At 49.2% G+C, this 9,692-nt stretch overlaps 1 protein-coding gene and 1 long non-coding RNA gene across 6 annotated transcripts in view; one reads left to right on the forward strand and one right to left on the reverse strand.

Moving 5' to 3' along the window:
* The window catches only part of LRRC3B (leucine rich repeat containing 3B), a 93,321-nt gene extending 91,802 nt beyond the window's left edge, over nt 1-1,519 (reverse strand). The window contains exon 1 of one of the 5 annotated variants that reach the window (XM_067737324.1): nt 1,383-1,519. The gene's annotated coding sequence lies outside the window, so the exon portion shown is untranslated. Of the gene's footprint in view, nt 1-712; nt 1,283-1,382 lie in introns of those variants that run through there. The other 4 variants (XM_067737325.1, XM_067737326.1, XM_067737327.1 and 1 more) reach the window with 4 other exon arrangements.
* LOC137224612 (uncharacterized) lies at nt 40-2,506 on the forward strand. The gene is made up of 2 exons (XR_010943403.1): nt 40-495; nt 2,419-2,506. It is a non-coding gene; the product is annotated as an uncharacterized lncRNA (long non-coding RNA).
* The last annotated feature ends 7,186 nt before the right edge of the window (nt 2,507-9,692 follow it).

Below are 9,692 nucleotides of genomic sequence, written 5' to 3' on the forward strand. Positions count from 1 at the left end.
CTCGCTCCGCCCAGGTGCGAGGTGGGGAAGGGCGGGAGAGGGGGGGCGGGGGCTCCCACTGCAGCCTCCGCCCCCTGCGCTGTCCTCCAACCAGTTGGGACCGAGGTCTACTCGCCAGGCGCTGGGACTATCCCCAACCCACCACCCAAGCCTGCCGCCGGAGTACCGGAATCCCCTTCCCACCCTGCGGCCGTGGAAACATCCCTAACTCCCCGGCGCGGGGCAGGGACTGTGGGCGTGGGAAGTGGAAGGGTGTGGAAGCCGGTGTCGGAGAAAGGAGGGGACACGGGGGTCCTCTTCGAGCAGGGAAAAGCTCCCCTGGTCCCTGATCTGACCACTCAGTCACCGCCCAAGATGCCAACGTACACAGAATCGGGAGGTCTGTTTCTCCCGGGGAGAAAGGTCGCCCCATCCCAGGCACCCAGAAGCCTGCCTTCCCAAGGCCTCCGGGGCCCGGCATTCCAGAGCTCGGGTCTGCCCCTCTGCTTTTCTCAGGTATCAACCCCTCCGCCATCTGTCTGTACGCACCCGCCCCCCCCCCCCCAGGCTCAAATTCCTTTTCCTCCACGTCTGAAGGCGGCCTGGGGCCGGCCCCTCGCCCCCTTTAGCAGAGCCTTTTGGTCCACCCTCAACCAGATCCATACCCATCCTCAGCTTCCTCCCCCCGCCTCACCAGCACCCTGTCCCTCCCCTAACCACTTACTTCACCCACCCGCAGCTGCACTTGCCTTCCCACGGCGCACAGCCTCGAGCCACTCCAGGGGGTTCATTCCCGAGCTGGAGGTGGCAAATGGAAGAGCGGGCCGACTCCCGCCGCGCCGGACGGAGCCCCAGGGGCGGGGGAAGCCTTCCCCCACGTCCCACCTATACTACCTCTCCATCTCCGCTCCCACTCAACCCCTACAGGCAGGATCAGCCCCGCTGGGTCCCAAACCCTCGCCTCTCTAGCGGGAGCTGCAGGGAGCGAAAAGTCGACTGGCAAGAACGCACGGAGAAACAGGCAGATGCCTAGGGCGAGGGGAGGTTCGGGGTTGGGGTGGGGAGAGGAGTGGGGGAAGGGCGCAAGCGAGAACTGGACACGCAACTTGCACCGCACTGGCTGAGCAGCACGCAGGGAGGGGGCACAAAAGTTTGCAGACTGTTGCACTGCAGCCAGCGGCACGCGAGCAAAGAGGGTAGACCACCCACCCCCGCCCCCAACTCGCCAGGAGGGAATCTCTCCAAGGATCTGCGCCAGGGAACCGGGAGGGGGCGGGGGTTGGACAAGGCTCAGAAATGGGGTGATAGTTGTCCTCTACCGGTGCCGGGAGGGATGGCCTAGGCGCCCGGGCCGAGGGGACGATGCCGCGCTTTGCGAAAAGCAACAGGCGGCTGCACCTTACCTTGCGCCGGTCCGCGGCCGGGGTGGCTGCTCCATCCTCGCAGCGCGGGGAGCACTGCCAGACCCGTAGCAGCCGCCGTCCCCACCCGACTGCCAGCGGGGCTGCCGGCCTCCGACCCGGCCGGCCGGGTGGGCTGGTTCTCCCGCGGCGGCTGCGGCGTTGGTGCGCGGGACGCGGGCGGTGCGTGGCTGGGCCGCTGTCCTCCGGCGCCTCCGCCGAGAGAGGGTGCGGCCCCGGGCGGCCGCGCCGGGAGGCACCGCTGGGCTCTCGCCGCTGCGGCGGCCGCTGCAGACCCTGCTCCGGGCCCGTAGCCTCGCCGGAGGAGGAGACAAAGCCGGGAGGGGGCGAAGCGCCGCTCGCCCAGAAACGCTCGGCTCAGTCGCTAGAGGGGAATCGCCTCCAGACCCGGGCCGGGGAGGAGGGAGGAGGGGACTGCAAAAGCTGCAGGGGACGAACGTGACCGCCGGACCCAGCCTCGGCGGCGCGGGCGCCACTCTCCCGCCTCCCGGGCGGTGGTCCGGGATGGAGAGAGAGGGCGGGGGTTGGGCGATTGCTGCGGGGGGAGGGAGCTGAGGTGGGAGTGTTCGCTCGGCCCGCCGCCTTCGCCGCCCTCCCTCCCTCCCCCGGCCCCCCCGCCCCCCGGCAGAGCCCCACTCTCAGGGTACTCCGGGCCGATGCTTTCCCTGCTTTTCTAACTCTGGAGATCGGAGATAAGCCGAGCTGGCTAGAGGATGCATAACGTGCTGATAGGGGAATGGTCCTCTAACAGGGAAAAAGGCTGATGCATGAAATCCTTCGGACAAACCATTGCTTAACCGGGTGCTAAGTATTGCGCTAGGCGATTTTGCGGTAGGGTGAATAAAGTGGGATACCCCCGCCCCGAAGACTACAAGATAGACCCCAGAATGGTCCCCTGCAGCTCCTGAAGCCCAAAGTTTTGGGACTGAGTCCTGGACCCTGAGCCCTACCCCCAATCAATCCAGTTTCCCAAAGCAGAGGAGGTGTGAGAAATTTCAATTTTTCCTTCCTCTTCCAGGATGACTTTGAGCGTGCAGCCGAAATGGAGTCTGTATGTCCCCGAAGAAAGTGTGTGTACGATTAAAGCAAATTATTGGTATTCATAATGTTCCTGTTTCATGATTGCAATTCTTTATCAGATCTACACCCAAAGAAGAAAAAAAAAAAAGGTCCATAGGACCCGGCCTTGCCACGGTCTACAGATACAACCTTCTTTTCCACCCCTATCCTCATCCCCTCACCAGGTAGAATTAATCTTTCCTCCTCTTTGCTGTCACAGTTGTATTTGCCAATCATTCGCAGAATTTACATATTTATAGATTTTTTTATAGATTTCTATTGCTTCACTGACCTGTATTATTTTTTTTTTTCCACTGCAACATCCAGCCATGTTTTGTATCTAATGGTAACGTACTCAAGGAAAGCTTAACCAGCGGAAGGTCACTTTCTCCTTCAAACACAGCTAAATCCCAGTGTCTCTAAAATTAAAGGGACTCAGCGATGAAATTTTTCAGAGTTTGGGTGGAAGAGAAGACACAAAAAGTTAAACTCACAGCCCCTATGACCTAGAAATGTAACACTCTTTAATTCATTTTTGTTTCTAAACAATCTTCTTCTCCCACTGACCACCCTACCTCTGTTTGTGGAATCTCCAAAGGCAAAGAAAACCGAGCTGTTGCACAACTGCATAGGGCAAGTGGTATGTACTCAGCCGCCAAAACCTAAAGCAAACCCATTCCAGGTGGAGAAGGACCAGAAAATCGTTATCATTTTGTGACCTGTGTCAAGTATGTTGGAATCCCGCCACGATCTCCTCATTTCCCCATGAGTCTCTCCTATTCTGGATGCATTTTTGAACTGTTAGAGCAGTATTTCATTGCTGACTGTTTGTGCTTTAGGGATATTTTAAATCATTCTTCTCTGTCTCCACTTTCTGTGAATTATAGGACAGATACCCCAGACCAGGTATGCACTGTGAAAAAGGTCCATAATGTGTAGGAGATTAGAAAAAAAAAAAAAAAAAAGACTCCTAAGATCTTTTCTATTTCTAAGATGATACTGAGATTGGAAAGGTTGTAGTTTCGTTTATTTGGGGGTTTTTTGTTTTGTTTTAAATGAATTCACAGATCAATAAATGGCAGGTGTGTAATTTGGTATAGTTTTTCTGAAGGGAAGTTTTACTATGGAAAGCATAAAATGTTTGTATGTCATTGCCCCGATGACTCTATTTCTAGAAATTCATCCTCAGGAAGTAATTGAGGATGTACAACAAGATTTATCGACCGGGTATTTATTGCCGTTGTTTATATTGGTACTAGTAGAAAATTCAAAACAAACAAGACCGAACTCAAATGTCTTAACAAGAGAGAAATGGTGAAATATTTTGAAGAACTATAAATGGAGTATTAGTCAGACATTCAACTGTTGTTGTAGTGGATAGGTGAATATTGTCAGGAGTGATGGTTATAATACAATTTTAATTGAAAAAATCAGCTGCAGGGATGAGAGAATAGTGAAAATTAAAATCTGGAATGGACAGATCTCAGTTTAGAGTCAGACATTTCAACGTGCCAGCCATGACCGTGACCTCCAATAATTGGGTTGATGTTATTTCTCTCACAGTGTTGTACTTTAAATGAAATAGTATTTATGAAGAACTTAGCGCAGTGCCTAGGGCATAGCAAAATCTCCATATGTTTTTCTTTGGCAATCGTTAAATGTTTAAAAATGAGTTTAAAGTATAATACCTTTTTATTACATCTATATGTATTTAGACTCCTGTCTAGAGTAATATGCACTCCAGTATTAAGAGGGATAAACTGTGTTTATCCCTCTTAATACTGGGATTATGGGTTTCTTTGTAAAAATGTATGTAGTAATCAGAAGCAGTGGAATTAGTTTTCTCTTCATTAAAACAAACAATTTCTAACTATGGACACAGGAAATCTCTACACTAGGATGCTTTCTGCTCTAGTCGATTCACGTAATCAACAAGACTTGCTGACTCTTGGTATCGCGCATGCTATAAAAAGAATAAATGACAGGGCATGGAGTTTGTCACCTTTCATATAAACTTAGATTTGTTTTGTAGCAACTAGGAGTCAAGTCCCAGCTCAGCAAAATATGCTGCTTAATGTGAAGAGCTGACTGGTTGCTGCCCCTGCCTTATCTTGAGAGCCAATAAAAAAAGCAGAGGAGAGAGAAGGGATCAGAAGCTATATTCATAACTTTTGATTAGTGAATCGGAGAAGAAAGCCTGGCACTGAAGGGCCATAAGAGTCTGTGACCTTCACATCTACAATAGTGGGCCCTCTGGGTCGGAGGTGGAGCTTTCGTAAAACTTGCCTGTGTCTATTACAAAGGCTACAGAAATACAGAGGCAAACATGATTTACTGGTGTTTTCAGTTTAACTCGTTTAGAGGTAGTCTGACTGCCTCTCCCCCACTGACTGATGGGAGTTGATGGGTAGAGAGTCCACACAGCTCCTCTGCTGTTATGACTCTAAGGCACGTTCCACACTGTCTCCCAGAGGCCCTCAGCATCACTGTGCCCCAATTATCCGCAACGCTAACTAGCTCAAAAGTGTAGCCTTTATTGGCTTCCTTGTTTCACTTTCCTGGACCTCTAATAGAACTTTCCAAAGAAACTGAACTCTCACCTTTATCTCAAGGGTCTGCTTCTGGGGTAACCTAAGTCATCTCTCTGGCCCCTACTGATTCCTAGAGGAGCAGGTCAAATGACCGACTTGATGAATTTGAAGAAAGAAACAGCATTATCCATTACATTCCCCCCTTCTGGTAATGGTAAATCCATAGGCCATGCGTGTTTGGACTGCCCCCTGCCATGTGTTTGAGGACTTGCCCTCAAGGAAAGGTCTTTAATTAGCATCTGGATGGATAAGTGAATCTAATTCAAGAGTGATATATTAGGACACCCTCCACGTCCTTACAGATCTAAAATCATGTTCTCCAATCAGCTTTGTTAGCAATACAGTAGACATTTTGATTCCATGTTTGATTCTAGAATAGGTCCACGTGATTCATAAAAGCCAAAAGGTGGAAACAACCCAAATATACATCAAGTGACAAATAGAAAAATATGTTATATCCATACTGTGGATATTATTTGGCCATTAAAAGAAATAAAGTACTTGTACATGCTACAGCACGGATGGGCCTTGAAAACATTATGGTAAGTGAAAGAATCCAGTCACAGAAGACTACATATTGTATAATCATATTCATATGAAATGGCCAGGAGAGCTATAGGGACATAAAACAGATTAGTGGTTGCTTAGGGTTGGGGTGGAGGATGGGGAAGGAAAGTGATAGCTAAAATGTATGGGGTTGGACTTCCCTGGTGGCGCAGTGGTTGAGAGTCCGCCTGCCGATGCAGGGGACGCGGGTTCGTGCCCCGGTCTGGGAAGATCCCACATGCCGCGGAGCGGCTGGGTCTGTGAGCCATGGCCGCTGAGCCTGCGCGTCCGGAGCCTGTGCTCCGCAACAGGAGAGGCCACAGCAGTGAGAGGCCCGTGTACCGCCAAAAAAAAAAAAAAAGGTATGGGGTTTCTTTTTGAGGTCATGAAAATGTTCTAAAATTGACTCTAGTGGTGGTTACCCATATCTGTTAATGTACTAAAAAAACCATTGAACAGTACACTTTAAACGGGTGAATTATATGATATGTGAGTTACGTCTCAAAAAACCTGTCAAAGTTAGGTCCACCTGGTGATGCTAAATGTTAAGATTAGGGGAAGCTGGGTAAAAGGTGTATGAGAATGCTCTGGCTTAAACTTGCAACTCTTCTGTAAGTATGAAATGATTGCAGAATAGTTTTTTTAAGTGGGTCTAAACTTGCGAAGGTCCAAACGGGGAGGTTCAAAACCTTTCTGACTCAGTTTCTCTGCTTATAAGGGACAACATTTTCTCCTAATCCTCTCATGTGGCGGTTTTAAGAATTAATTGAGATAGTGTATATGACATCAAGAGATAGTGTATATGACATCAATGTATTTGGCAAACAGCCTCTCTCTCTCTAACTAAAATAATAGGGACCTAGGTGCATAGGACAGAATCATCACGGTGTCTCAGGTATCCCATTTGTTCCTAAGATCTCCGTTATCTTCCATGCCCCCCTGTTACTTTTCTGCTATAAGATTCGGCCTGACAAGGTGTGGTCAGAGTTCCAGCAGTGAGGTTAATCATTTTATGACTACAGTTTAATAGACTGCAATGAGCCAGCTCAGTTTGCAATGCCAGAGATTTGGGGGGGGAAAAGCAGGGTGACCTTAACAATAGTCGCCCAAGTGGCCCTCCTTAGCAATTAGTTGTAGCTATCTTTGTTATTAGCTGGATTTTATGCAAATGGGATCATTCCAGCAGACCCACATGTGAGGCTCTAGTGGCTGATGCAGGCTTTCTTTTCTCCTTCTGTAGCTCTCATGGAAGCCAGCGCAATATATCTGCTAATTGGTCTGGAGTCGGTGCTGTAACTAATTATGGGGTTGGTTTCCTTCTTTCTTTTTTTTTTTTTTTGCGGTACGCGGGCCTCTCACTGCTGTGGCCTCTCCCGTTGCGGAGCACAGGCTCCGGACGCGCAGGCTCAGCGGCCATGGCTCACGGGCACAGCCGCTCCCGCGGCATGTGGGATCTTCCCCGACCAGGGCACGAACCCGCGTCCCCTGCATCGGCAGGCGGACTCCCAACCACTGCGCCACCAGGGAAGTCCTGATTTCCTTCTTTTGCATTAAAGTTTTCTCCACCCACTGGGGGTGTTAGGGATTTGACAGGGAAGCTTTTCCTATCGTCCCTGTTTCTTTGCAAGAAGCCAGGGGTGTAGGGGAAATGCCCTTGTTGGGTTGGAGGCTGAGGTTTCAGTCCTCTCTCTAAACTCAAGGGACAAAGGAAGTCACAGTCAAGTCACTTAATCCCCTAGGCTTCAGTGATTTCCTCTGGAAAACTAGAGGATTGGCCTAAGTCATCCGCAAAGTTCCTCTCAGGCTTGACGTTCTCCAAAAAAACAAGTATTTTCCTGAAGTTCACTGACAAGTAGTTCCCAAACACCAGAGGAGTGCTGAAATGTTCTTAGCTACTATTATCCCTCTGTGTTTGCAGCGTCTCGATGGGAACTCATCCCTGAGAGCAACTTGGTGTTCCGGTGTCTGCTCTGAGAAAAGGCTTAGAGAACACAGGAAGAGGGAATCCTGGAGAGAGTCGGTCCCTCCGACGTGGTCAGGGATGGTGCTGTTGTGATGCTTAAACAGACACACAGAAATCAGCGGCAGGCTGGTCTCGGTACCTGGAGGATGAGCATTACATAAGTGCAATTTTACTTTCTGTGTTAATCTGTGCTGAGGTAATTGCCTCATTCTATTTTCGGTGTGTTTTTGGCAATGCTGCATGGTCTACTGACAGTTGTTCAATAAAAATAGAGATCATACCCAAGAGGAAAAGTGCAATATTCACACATGGCCAGTGTTCTGCTTCTGTGAGCGATGGTATTCAATTCCTTAAGAGTTCAGCGGGGAGAAGCGTGTGCTAGAGAGTTTGACCAGGAATCAAGCCTGCGTTACAGTTGCAGGCTCCTGGATATGTGTGGCACACAACTTTGTACCCAAGAAGTCATGCAGCAATTCCAGCGAGGGGGGATCTCTTCGGTATGAAGGAACCTGGAAGGCATATTCTTCTCTTGCATATGCATCACCTAACAGAGCCAAGTGTACCTCCCAAATAGCTCTCTAATGGTCCACACCACGCTATCAGGCGCCCTCTGCTGCTGCCTTGATTCGGAACATGGTCATTTCTCACTTGAACTCTGAACTCCCTCCTGAAAGGCTCTCTCCCCCTCCCTCCCTTCTCAGCACAGCGACTGGAGTGACCCTCTAGCCTGCAGATGTGACTGTGACATGCCATGCTCAAAATTCTTCAGTGGTTCATGATAAAAGTCTGCACTTCCCATACAGCCTCCAAATTCATGATCTGCTGCTTCTTTCATTAGCCTCACCTTCTACCACTCCCGCTTCTTCTAGGTCCAGCCAAGCTTAGCGGCTCACGGTTCTTTCAAATGCCCCACGCTCGTGTGCCTCTCACTGGGATCCTGCCTGGCATCTCCACTTTTTTTTTTCCTAATATAATCTTTATTAGATTATCATTGCTTTACAATGGTGTGTTAGTTTTCTGCTGTAGAACAAAGTTAATCAGCTATACATATACATATATCCCCATATCCCCTCCCTCTTGCGTTTCCCTCCCACCCTCCACATCCCACCCCTCTAGGTGGTCACAAAGCACCGAGCTGATCTCCCTGTGCTATGCGGCTGCTTCCCACTATCTATTTTACACATGGTAGTGTATATATGTCCATGCCACTCTCTCAATTCATCCCACCCTCCCCTTCCCACCCTGTGTCCACAATACAAACAGCTCATGCAGTTCAATATCAAAAAAACAAACAACCCAATCCAAAAATGGGTAGAAGACCTAAATAAACATTTCTCCAATGAAGACATACAGATGGCCAACAAACACATGAAAAGATGCTCTATATCACTAATCATTAGGGAAATGGCATCTCCACTTCTGCAGCCAGGTTCTCCTTGCTTTTAGGTTTCTGTCACCAACACCCTCCCCAAATTGTCTTTCCTAACCCATCAGGAAGACCTAGGAACTATTTCCTCCCCATTGTCAGTGCTCCGTGGACGTGCTTTCAATACGGCAATCATCAGACTCACATGGCCATGGAGAACACGTGTGATCACCTAAAGTCTGGAGCCATGTGTTGGGTCTTTAAGCCCCTAGCACCAAACCTGATAAGAGGTGTTAAATAAGTTCCTAAGAAAGAAAACGGAAAGAGCATTTCCTAGGCACCTAAGATAGGACAGGCTCCGTGCTGGATTTGGTAGGGGAGAGAGGGGCTGTGAGGGACAGGAAGGGAAAGGAAGGAGTCTATGAGCCACATCTGGCAGAATAATAAAAGCAGTGAGAGGCTGGGCAGAGACATCAATAAACAAAAACCATGCCTATTGAAAAGTCGGTCAGCTGGACAGTCTTCCAGTCTTGGGTAGAACTTAATCAATCATGGAAGGGAAGGCAAACTAAGGGTAATGTTAAGGAAATACGAACTTTGACTCCAAATGACTTTGACTCCCTCAGTGAGCGGAAAGACCCTGGAGTCTTCACAGGAGCCTCCTGGCATATTTGAGGATGACCTTGATAATTAAGCATCTAGCACATGGAGTAGATCAGAAAATGTAGATGTTCCAAATGAGGGGAATTCCAATAATCATTTTTCAT

The sequence above is a fragment of the Pseudorca crassidens genome, chromosome 5, assembly GCF_039906515.1.
Source record: "Pseudorca crassidens isolate mPseCra1 chromosome 5, mPseCra1.hap1, whole genome shotgun sequence".
NCBI classification, from domain to species: domain Eukaryota; kingdom Metazoa; phylum Chordata; class Mammalia; order Artiodactyla; family Delphinidae; genus Pseudorca; species Pseudorca crassidens.